This window comes from Lactuca sativa, chromosome 3, assembly GCF_002870075.4.
Source record: "Lactuca sativa cultivar Salinas chromosome 3, Lsat_Salinas_v11, whole genome shotgun sequence".
Classification (NCBI taxonomy): domain Eukaryota; kingdom Viridiplantae; phylum Streptophyta; class Magnoliopsida; order Asterales; family Asteraceae; genus Lactuca; species Lactuca sativa.
The window spans coordinates 10,028,159-10,039,084 of NC_056625.2; positions in this window are offsets into that span (position 1 = coordinate 10,028,159).

Here is a 10,926-nt window from a genome sequence, read left to right on the forward strand (position 1 = left end):
TATGTGAATTTTAATTCCATGCGCTTCTCCCCAAATTAATTTATTTAAACAAAGTCAAAGAGGGAATCAAACTGTGGTTGAGGACGAGAAGTTGATGACCAGAAAAAAAGACAGTCCAACGGTCGTCTCTCTCACTTTATATATATATATATATATATATATATATATATATATATATATATATATATATATATATATATATATATATATATATATATATATATATATATATATATATATATATATATATATAGGATTGAGTTCTATGGAAAACAAATAATTAGGGCAACATCTACCGGAACCAATAATCAAATGACACGTATCCATTTCTTTCTTCACAAGTAATGTATTGTGGAAGTGATGTGTTGTCATGTTTTGGTTCAAATCATTCATTTTCCATATAACTCTTCCCTATAATGAATGTTTTTTTTTTTTTTTAGAAAATAGAGTAAATTACACGAATGGTCCTTATGGTTTGGGGTAATTTTCATGTTTGGTCCCTAACTTATTTTTTAACTCGAAGGTCCCTACAGTTTGTTTTTGTTGCGCGTTTGATCCCTGTCTTACCTAAAAAGACTATTTTGCCCTTTATTTTTTAATTTATTTAAATAAGGTGGGGTATTTAAGGTAAGGTGAGGTGGAAGTGGGGTTTGGTGTGTTTATTTAAATAAACTAAAAAATCAATGGCAAAATAGTCTTTTTAGGTAAGACAGGGACCAAGTGCACAACAAAAACAAACTGTAGGGACCTTCCGAGTTAAAAAATAACTTAGAGACCAAACGTGAAAATTACCCCAAACCATAGGGACCATTCGTGTAATTTACTCTAGAAAATATTATTTGACGGTTGCAATGGCTACAAATTTTTTGAAGGGTATGTTAGAAAAATTCAATGTCTAACCTTTGGACAAACATCTTGCCCAAGTTGAGATAATGTAAATCGTTTTTCCACGTCGAGTCTTAAGAAGATGATTGAAATTAATTATAAAATAAAAATTCAAAATCGAAGCTTTTTCAGAGAATGTTTTGAAAGTTTCATCTTTGACAATTTATGTTGTACTATTTTCAATAATACGGATGAGGTGGGAACTCATATCTCTTGAAACGATGAGAGATAGAAAGAAAATGGCACAACAAAAGAGAATGCATTTTTTGTCCAATTACCAATAGTCGAATGCACACTAAGCATAATGCATATTGTTTTGACGTGTACTACTTAACAAACCGGTTCTAAGTAAATTTGTTAGCTAGAGGAAAAAGCCACTCGAGATGGTTTGGAAACGAATTTTCATCAAGTCTAAACCACTTTAAATTAGGGCACAAATTTTCTTATCCATACATTCTTTATTTTTTGTCTTATGAATTTTATTGTGAAATATGTAGTTCATTATATTGAATTTACACTTTAAACAACATAATCAACACAAATAAAAAATTTTAAAAAAAAACATATTTATCTATTTTAGATTTTCACATAGGATATGGAAAATACTTTATGTAATGTTATGTGACAAAAATGATCAATGTAAGCTAATAATTAACCATACATGTAAATGTTATAGGATTTAGTAGCCGAACAACTTAGTCTTGCACCATGCACAATCTATATGAGATTTTTAAATTAACATTCAATCAAATACAAATTTTATAAATTGGTGAAATTTTATAGTTAAGTTGGACATAGAAGTTGCCGTGCACAAATAGTTAAATTATTTGAAATCAATACAACATAAGAGCCGTAAATAGAACCAACAAATAAGATTAAAAATTAGGGTTGGAAAAAGACTATAATTTATTACCTCTCGATCGGTGGTAAAATCACAAGCAGCTTTTGTAGTCTTGACCGAAAATACCAAAACAAAGAAACTAAAATTCAAAACATCTCATTTTCTTCATTCATCATATACCTAAAAAGGAATCATGAGAACCTAAAACGAACCAAACTATGAAAAAATTATGTGGGAATTACAAAAATTAAATTTTCTTATTAATAAAAAGAGATAAACCGAAATAAGTTTCATGGGACACATATTCTTGATATTGAGAAACATGAAAAAGATAAGCTTTCAAAAAAATACATAGACTTAAATTTAAAAACCAAGAATAATTAAAAACGAGAAAAGAAGATCCTTGTTCTTGAGGAGCTTGAACGGACCAACCCATCAAAAATTTGGATGAATGAATTACACTTAATAGCTCTCCAATAATACTTTGGAAAAGATAATGGATAATATCCATTGTTACAATCATCATGCAGTTTATTAAAAACCAATTTCAAGTTTTTTATAAAATTCATTCAAGATAAAATATGTCCATCGTATACAAATTTAATATATATATATATATATATATATATATATATATATATATATATATAAATTCAAGAATACAAATGCATAATATATAGAAAATCACGAATAAAAAGATTAAAACCAAAGCGGAAATATGTTAAAAGAACGTGAAATCGTGAAGTGTGATGAATCATGTGACAAGAATGTGAAACGATAACATATCTCAGCTTTTTTACTTTTTAATCTATTTCTATAATTTTGATGGTTGACTTTTTAATATAATTTTATATTCATGTTAAAAAGAAACAACATATCTCATGTTTATATATATATATATATATATATATATATATATATATATATATATATATATATATATATATATATATATATATATATATATATATATATATGAGGTGACATTTAATAGTTGGAATTTGTATTCTTGGATATATATATATATATATATATATATATATATATATATATATATATACTAATAAAAAAGTAGTTGTTTTGCCATGTGTCACCATATTAGACATCCTAATTAATATGATGTCACTTGTCAATCAATTAATTCTTCATTTCAAATTTATTAGACCTCTTAATTAATGTGATGTTACTTGTCAATCTATTTATTTTCCATTTTCCATTTTCCATTTTAAATTTTATATTATTGTTTACATTAATTCACAAATAAAAGTTATCCGATATAAATTAAAAATTAATTTCACATATTTATTTGAATCAATGAATATAATTTTTTATAACTAATAAAAATATCTCTTAATTAATAATTTATTTAAAATAATTGAGTAATAATTTTGAATTTTTACAATGAAATTTTAATTAATTTTGTAACCGTGGTTCCCACGGGTTATAAACTAGTATGTGTATATATATATATATATATATATATATATATATATATATATATATATATATATATATATATATATATATATATATATATATCCTATCCTAATAAATAAGAATGATTTTTTCACATGTCATCTTCTCATTCATTTTTACACTTGTCATTTTCTAGATTTTTTTGAATTATTTAATATCCATTTGTCATTTTTATAGTTTTTTTTCTTTTTTTACTCAAATTCCACCTATTAAATGTCACCTCATATTAATTAATTTTATTAATATATTAATTAATGTACATAATAACTTTATATTTGTGAATTTCTCTTTCTATTAATATATTAATCAATGTATATGTATATTAATATAGATATTACATTTAATTTGTGAATTCATATTAATTAATTTTATTGGTATAGATTAATTAAGACCAAATTACGTAAATAGTCCATGTGGTTTACCAAATGTCACAAACTCGGTCATTACTTATTTTTTTATGAACATGGTTTTTGTGATTATCAAAACTTGCGTGAATGGGTTTTTTTGCTCACATCGTTACTTTTGGTCATTTTAATAAACTCGTGTAATACACGAGTGTCACACCTAGTATATATATTGTTGTGTTTGGAACGTTGGAATGATCGGTATGAAAAGACAATAGTATTGAAAACATGTTTAATCGAATTTTTTATAGTTGATAACTATTTATTTGATAATTTATTATTAGGGTAAATTACATGGATGGTCACTGTGGTTTAGGTTAATTTGCGTGGTTGGTCCCTAACAACTTTTTTTAACTCGGACTGTCCCTACTTTATATTTTTTTGCACGCTTAGTCCCTATCCATTCTAAAAAGACTAATTTACCCTTATCCATTTTTTATTTATTAGATTTTTATTTGTTTATTTAATATCTTATTTAAATAAAAAATACATGTGGGCCCCTTCCTCCTTCCCCTTCAGCCTTCTTCTTCCCTTGACCATTCTCCCATCTCTGATTCCTTCGTCCCATCTCTGATTCCTTCATCTCAACTCCGGCGACTTCATTAAATCTTCGACAAACACCAACCAATCAAACCCTATCTTCACCAATAAAACCCTCTCTTCCCCGGAGAAACAATGTTTACCTTAAAAAAACTAATGGAAACGAAAATCAACAAGATTTTGGTCATCGGAGGAACGTGCAATGTATGATACATATCGTCGTCGTTGTTGCTCTGGGTATTTCCGATGAACGAAAATCATAAACCAAAAACCCTATCCTCTCCATCTCTTTAACTCTGATGAACTAACCCTAACCCTTGAAGTCGGAACACCGTCGATGCTGCTAGCATCTCCGCCATCTTCACCAACATCTTTAATTTACTCCGCCAGAAAAAAAAATCACACTATCTGCAACATCTTATACGGACTCTATCATATTTTTTTCTTGTTTAATCCAGTTTGATTTTGATTTCTGGGTTCTGATTTGATTTTTTTCTCAAGTTTGATTTTGCTTTCATTTGATGTTCGTCTGATTCTGCATCAGTTTGATTTGGTGTTTCTTCTGATTTTGGTTTGGGGATTCATTTATAGAGGGGGAGCCACCACCACCATCGATGGATTCCTCTAATTTCAGTTTTTCAAGATCGATTGTTTTAGTGAAGTTCATAGTAACAAAAAAAAAAACGCATATATTTTCAGGTAAACATTGTTTCTTCGGTGAAGAGAGGGTATGATTGGTTGATGTTTGCCGGAGATTTAATGAAGTCGTCGGAGTTTGGACGAAGGAATCGGAGATGGAAGAATGGTCGAGGGAAGAAGAAAGCTGAAAGGGAAGGAGGGAGGGGCCCACATGTATTTTTTATTTATATAAGATAATAAATAAATAAATAATTAAAAATGTAATGAATAAAGAAATGAATAAGGGTAATTTAGTCTTTTTAGACGGACAGGGACTAAACCTTATTATTATTTAATATCACTGAAAAATATATATATTTTATTTTTTTATTAACCACTAAATATATTGAATGATCGAGATATTTTTTATATTTTGTATAACTAACGTCTCTTTTAATAATATTTCAGTGTATTCTATTAATTATATTTTAATTTTAAATATTTTTTAATATCTATATTAATTAATTATTTTTATTAAATAATTAATGAAATTTCATTTATAAAATATAAAGTTTACAACAATAGTATAGTATTTTTTATTTTTATAACTATAAAGTAATAATTTTTCGTATATTCTATGTATATAATATAAAGATATGATATAGTTATATTTGTGTTTTTGAACAATGTATTATCACATATTAATTTCTGGACAATGTACTATAACATATTTATTTCCAAATGATGTATTGTAATATATTCTTTTTATTTTGATACAACGTATTTTAATATTTTTAACTATTTTTATATTAATGTCCAGTGATAATGTTTATTAAAATGTGATATGTGTTTAAGAAGCAACTAATTAAATGAGATTGTTTATAAAACATTTTAAATTATTTAATGATGATATATTAATTAAATTCGTAAAAATATTATTAAAAAAGATTAATCAGTGAAGATATCATTTAATTAAAGGTTAAAGTTAATGGAACGAGGGGTTGACAATATTTTGAGTCATAACATAAATCGACAATTGAAGATGTTCTCGAAGCCTCGAGCCCGGGTATCTCATTTTATTATACAAGACTAAATCCCAAAAAACTTAAATATTGGTGTTAACTTTTTTAGGAAAAATTGTGTTTCCGATTTTGAAAAATACATGGTACAAGTCAATTAGAAGAACAAATAAAAAAGATCATGTGAACGAGACAAAATTACAATGTCATAAATTCATGTTTTAAAAGTTGAATGTTGAAATGATAATAGATAGCTTTAAAACAAGAAACCTTGGTACGAAAAAGCCTGAAATAGAGCAATATCTAATGTGAAAATGGTTTAAAATTGAAGGGATGTCCCCTCAAAATGATAACACTTTGACTAGCCAACTCGTACCAAAGAAACAAGACATCTTAAAGGAGTGGCAAGGTTAAAACATATCAATAATCTTTATTATTCATTTTATAATCTTCATCTGTATTTTTCAACTCAACTGAATTTATCACAAAATCATAATTAGCGTTACAATTTATACACAAAACTATAATTTAACTTTTATAATTTCGTTTTATATATATGGATGTAAATGTCATTACATCAAAACTGAGCCAATACTCTCTGCTAGTTGTACATGTGCATGCTTTGAAAATAGTTTATCATAGCCTATGACAAAGGGACTATAACCATAACTTTTATAATTTCGGTTCTGATTTAGAGCATATTTTTGGTCCTAAACAAAACCTTCAACTTTATATTTGTTTCGGTTCAAATTAAAAAACCCAAATAATAAATAATAGTTTCTTTTTTAAGTTTGGGAAAAAGAATCTTGAATTGAAGACTAAAGTGAAACTGATTTTAAAAAAATATATATAAAAAATAGAGAGTGAAGTTTGGCCAAAAATAGAAAGAAAAAAAAAAATCTAAAATTCACATAACCCCTTTAATTGTTGTATGTGTATCTACCACTAATCACCAATCGCTTTGCTTCAAAGATGGTTCAGAGACCAAAACAGAGAAACCCCAACAAGGCTCAACGCCTCAACCCACACTACCAACATGAGTCCTTCAAAGCGTATAAGAGCAGTTATATCCTTGTCCATCGACCATAACCATCTTATTACTCCTCCACCTTTTTCACCTTATTTGTTTATCAGTATAAGATTTTCAGTAATACTTTGAAACAATACAATTTTTTTTTTTTTTTTAATTTCATATTTCCTTTTAAAGGCTACCTACTTTAAAACAAAAACTTAGGTTAGCCGACTTTTACATGTTGTAAGTTTTTGACAAGTTCCTTGCTAGTATTTTCTATATAAATCATTTGGTGATTAAAAGAAAAAGGTAACCGCCTTTTACTTTTTTTTGTTTTGAGCAACCGGTAAATTTGATGTTAGCTTGATGATGATATTTTCCGGCATCCACCGATCAAAAATACAATTCACTGAAAATTTTAACCACTAAATAAAATAATTACATACAAGTCATTGAGAATTTTAACCATTAAATAAAATAATACATAAATAATGGTTTATTCCATAAAAGACTATATTTCAACTTTTTCCCCTTTTAAACTATAACTTTTTTTTTCTTAAAAAAAACTCAACCTTTATCTATTTTTAATATATCATTAATACAATCAGTCACCAACATATAAATTAAAGTTTATTCCATAAAATACTTTATTTTTTTAGACCAATTTTTTTCAAAATAAACTCAAGTTTAATATATTCATTTAACTTTTCATGAATGGAGTCGGTTATTAACATATAACCATATATCCTCCTAACTTTCATTTATCCTAAGCATTGATCACTTAAAAGAATAACCGATCCTAAAACATTGGGTTGTGTTTCTCTATATTCTTCTTTTTCTTTATTGGGTATTCCTCATGCATCAGAAACATTAATTTATATCTATTTCTTGTTATTTCATTAATTGAGCAGATTTACTAACATGTAAATTGAGTTTATTCCATAAAAGACCTTATGTTTTATTTTTTCGTTTTAGACCTAAAACTTTATTTTCAAAATAAACTCAAGTTTAATCCATTCCTTGTTATTTTTAATTAGAGGAACCGGCTACCAACATGATATCCTACATTCTCCTAACTTATGCATGTTTTAAGCATTGATCACTTAAAAGAATAACCAATCCTAAAACCTTAGGTTACATTTATCATTATTCTTCTTCTTTATTGGTCCCCTAAAATGGTTGATTCCTCAAGTGTTAGGAACATAAACTTAGTAATTAATGCTGAAATGGAGTTGTAGTATTGTAAGGATGGAGCTCCTTTATTTTTCTTTTGTCCCAAGGTTGTTTTCACAAGATTTAGTTTGTTTTCATAGGCTGCCCTAAGGTTGCTTTCACATGGTTAGATTGTAACACCCAGATCAAGGTAATTTCCTTTTTGACCCAAAAAAGATAAAATATGTTGCAAATTGGTCCTTATGCTAAGCGTACTTGGGGTGTACGCTTAGCGTAGCTCATTTAAATTGGGTCGGGTGTTCAAGTGAGTACGCTAGGCATACTCATACGTACGTTGAGCTTACATGACAAATAAGCAAAACCCTAATTTTGGGGTTTGAGCACTATTTAAACATCCTTATCCCCTTAAAACCCTTTCCTTCATCACACTTTACCTCCCAAAATGCCCCTTCCTAACCATAGTCCTTTGGTGTGCTATTTTGAGCTTGAAAGGAGTGTGTTCTTGTGCTTGTGAAGGAGGAAGAAGGTGGTAGATCATCTTGGAAGCTCAAGACAACTTAGATCTAGTGGTATCTAACCCTCAAGCATCATTTGAAGGTATAAAGCTTGGATCTTGATGAATGTTTTCCTTGGATTTTGCTAGTTCTTAAGTTTTTATGCATTTTAGTCCCATAAGCTTAATGTTCATGAGTATAGCTTACTCTAAACCAAAAGAGTTGTCCTTTCAGGCGTTTTGAATATCAAGAATTATAAAAATGTGGTATCGTTCCCTTTCTTCCCTCTATACAAGAGTTATGGTATTTGGCTTGTGTTTATAAGTTAGGATTTTGATTTTTGGACCACTACTAGTTATGGAAAATCATAAAGTTTGAAACTTTATGACTTGGAATGATATTTGGGGCTAGATCTGAACTGTGGACGTGGTATCTTAATGGAATAATCTCTTAATAAAGAAAAAAGAACCATTTGAGTAAGTTGAGCGTACCTGGTGGTACGTTGCGCATACTTGGTTGATGCCTCGTATCTTGGCCAAGGGTTCACTATGTTGGACGTAGTTACTGAGTACATTGAGCATAATCAATCTATGTTGACCTTCTTTGACTTTTTGACTTTTGACCAAGGGTTTGACCAATTTTGACTTAGAGGTATTTTGGGTATTTTAAGTAGTAGTTTGAGTTTAGGTCCCTGTTTATTTTATAGGTGACCGGTAGAGACAATAGTTGGAGCAGTGATCTGTTCAGTACATTTTAGACTGTGAGGTGAGTTTTCCTCATTCTACTCGTGGGTTGAAGGCACTAATGCCGACCCACTAGGTTATGTATCCTACTATATAGGATGTTGTTATGTTGTAGTGATCTTTCAGATTTGCATGATTATCTGTTTGTTGGTTATATGTTATTTGTTGCATATGTCGACATAGTGTGGTTGGGTTGAAACAATATGTAACATCCCAAAATTTAAGACCAAAAATTTCATTTTTAATTAAGTAATTAAGAAAAACCGGTAGTCTGAAAACATCAATAGTGTCATCTCATGTCAAAAATAAATCAGTATGTGAAACATCGAATCAAGTCATAAAAGATAATATCATAGTACAACTCCCAAAGATCTAGTCATGCGGAAAATCATCGTCTGATGTGTTGCGATCATGCTGGCTCATTTCCTTTCGAAGAAGAAGTACCTAAAACCAAAACTGAAAACCGTAAGCACGAAGCTTAGTGAGTTCCCCCCCCCCCCCATCATACCACATACCGTACAATAAACATACTGCCTAGCATATATGGGTGATGGCCTACCCCTTCGATCTCTTTCAACTGGTACTGCCTATCATATCAGGATGCTGGGCTACCCCTTCAATCTCTTTCAACCAGTAACTGCCTAGCATATATGGGTGTTGTCCTACCCCTTCCGTTCCTTTCAATCGGTTATGGGGTCTATTTCGCCCCATACTACTACCACATAACAACATACATAATCATACATAAACATACTGTCAAGCATATCTAGGTGCCCGACCTACCCCTTCGCTCTTATCAACCAGATATAGGGTCTATTTCACCCCTACCACTACCACATAATATCATAGCATACTAGCACATAAATTATAACAGATAGTGGCATACCAAATAATTATCACAAAGACAATCATTTAACTACAAACTCCTACTAGTAGGCCGGCCTTGGTGCCTTAGACCCACTGCTACCGGGAAGGTAACTCACCTCGAATATTGGAAAGTAGCTGAAAAATCCTCAGCTCCAAATATCAATCCAACTCAAACTCCTAAACATAAAAGATTTCATTTAAGTATCATTTCACACTCATAACCCCTTAAGGGTCAACTTTGGTCAAAATAAAAGTCAAAGTCAACACCTAGGTCAAAGTCAAAATCAACATTCTGTTGGAATAGTGTCTAGGCCCGTAACTATATTTGGTATGTACTTGACCCAGTTGTGCATGGTCCTTTTGGGTTGCCTTCTCCAAAGCAACTTGACAAGGTAATTTAAGGAGAAAGATAGAATATTATGGTTTATTAATATATTAGAAGAATAATATATTAAAGGAGAAATCATATTTATTTAATTAGTATTGGTCATAAATTAATTAGGAATTAATTTGGTGACTAAAAGAGATTAATTAAATAAAGGGGTATAAACTGTCAAATGTGTGATAGTTAAGTTTTGGGTTAAGGAAACCTAATGGACTTAAGGGAGAACAAATTTATGATGGGGGTCCATCATATTTTCGTCCAAGGCCTTATTCCAAAAGGTTCCTTGGGCTGCTTGGTGGCTAAGCTGTCCATTAGGGTTTAGACTAAAACCCTAGTAGCCTGCAACTATAAATAAGACCCATAGGCTATGGAAATCGGCTACACTTCATTCCAAGGGAACCCTAGGGCCGATTTCTAGCATCTCTCATCCTCTCTCACATTGCCTTCTTGCTTGTGGGGTTTGTGAACC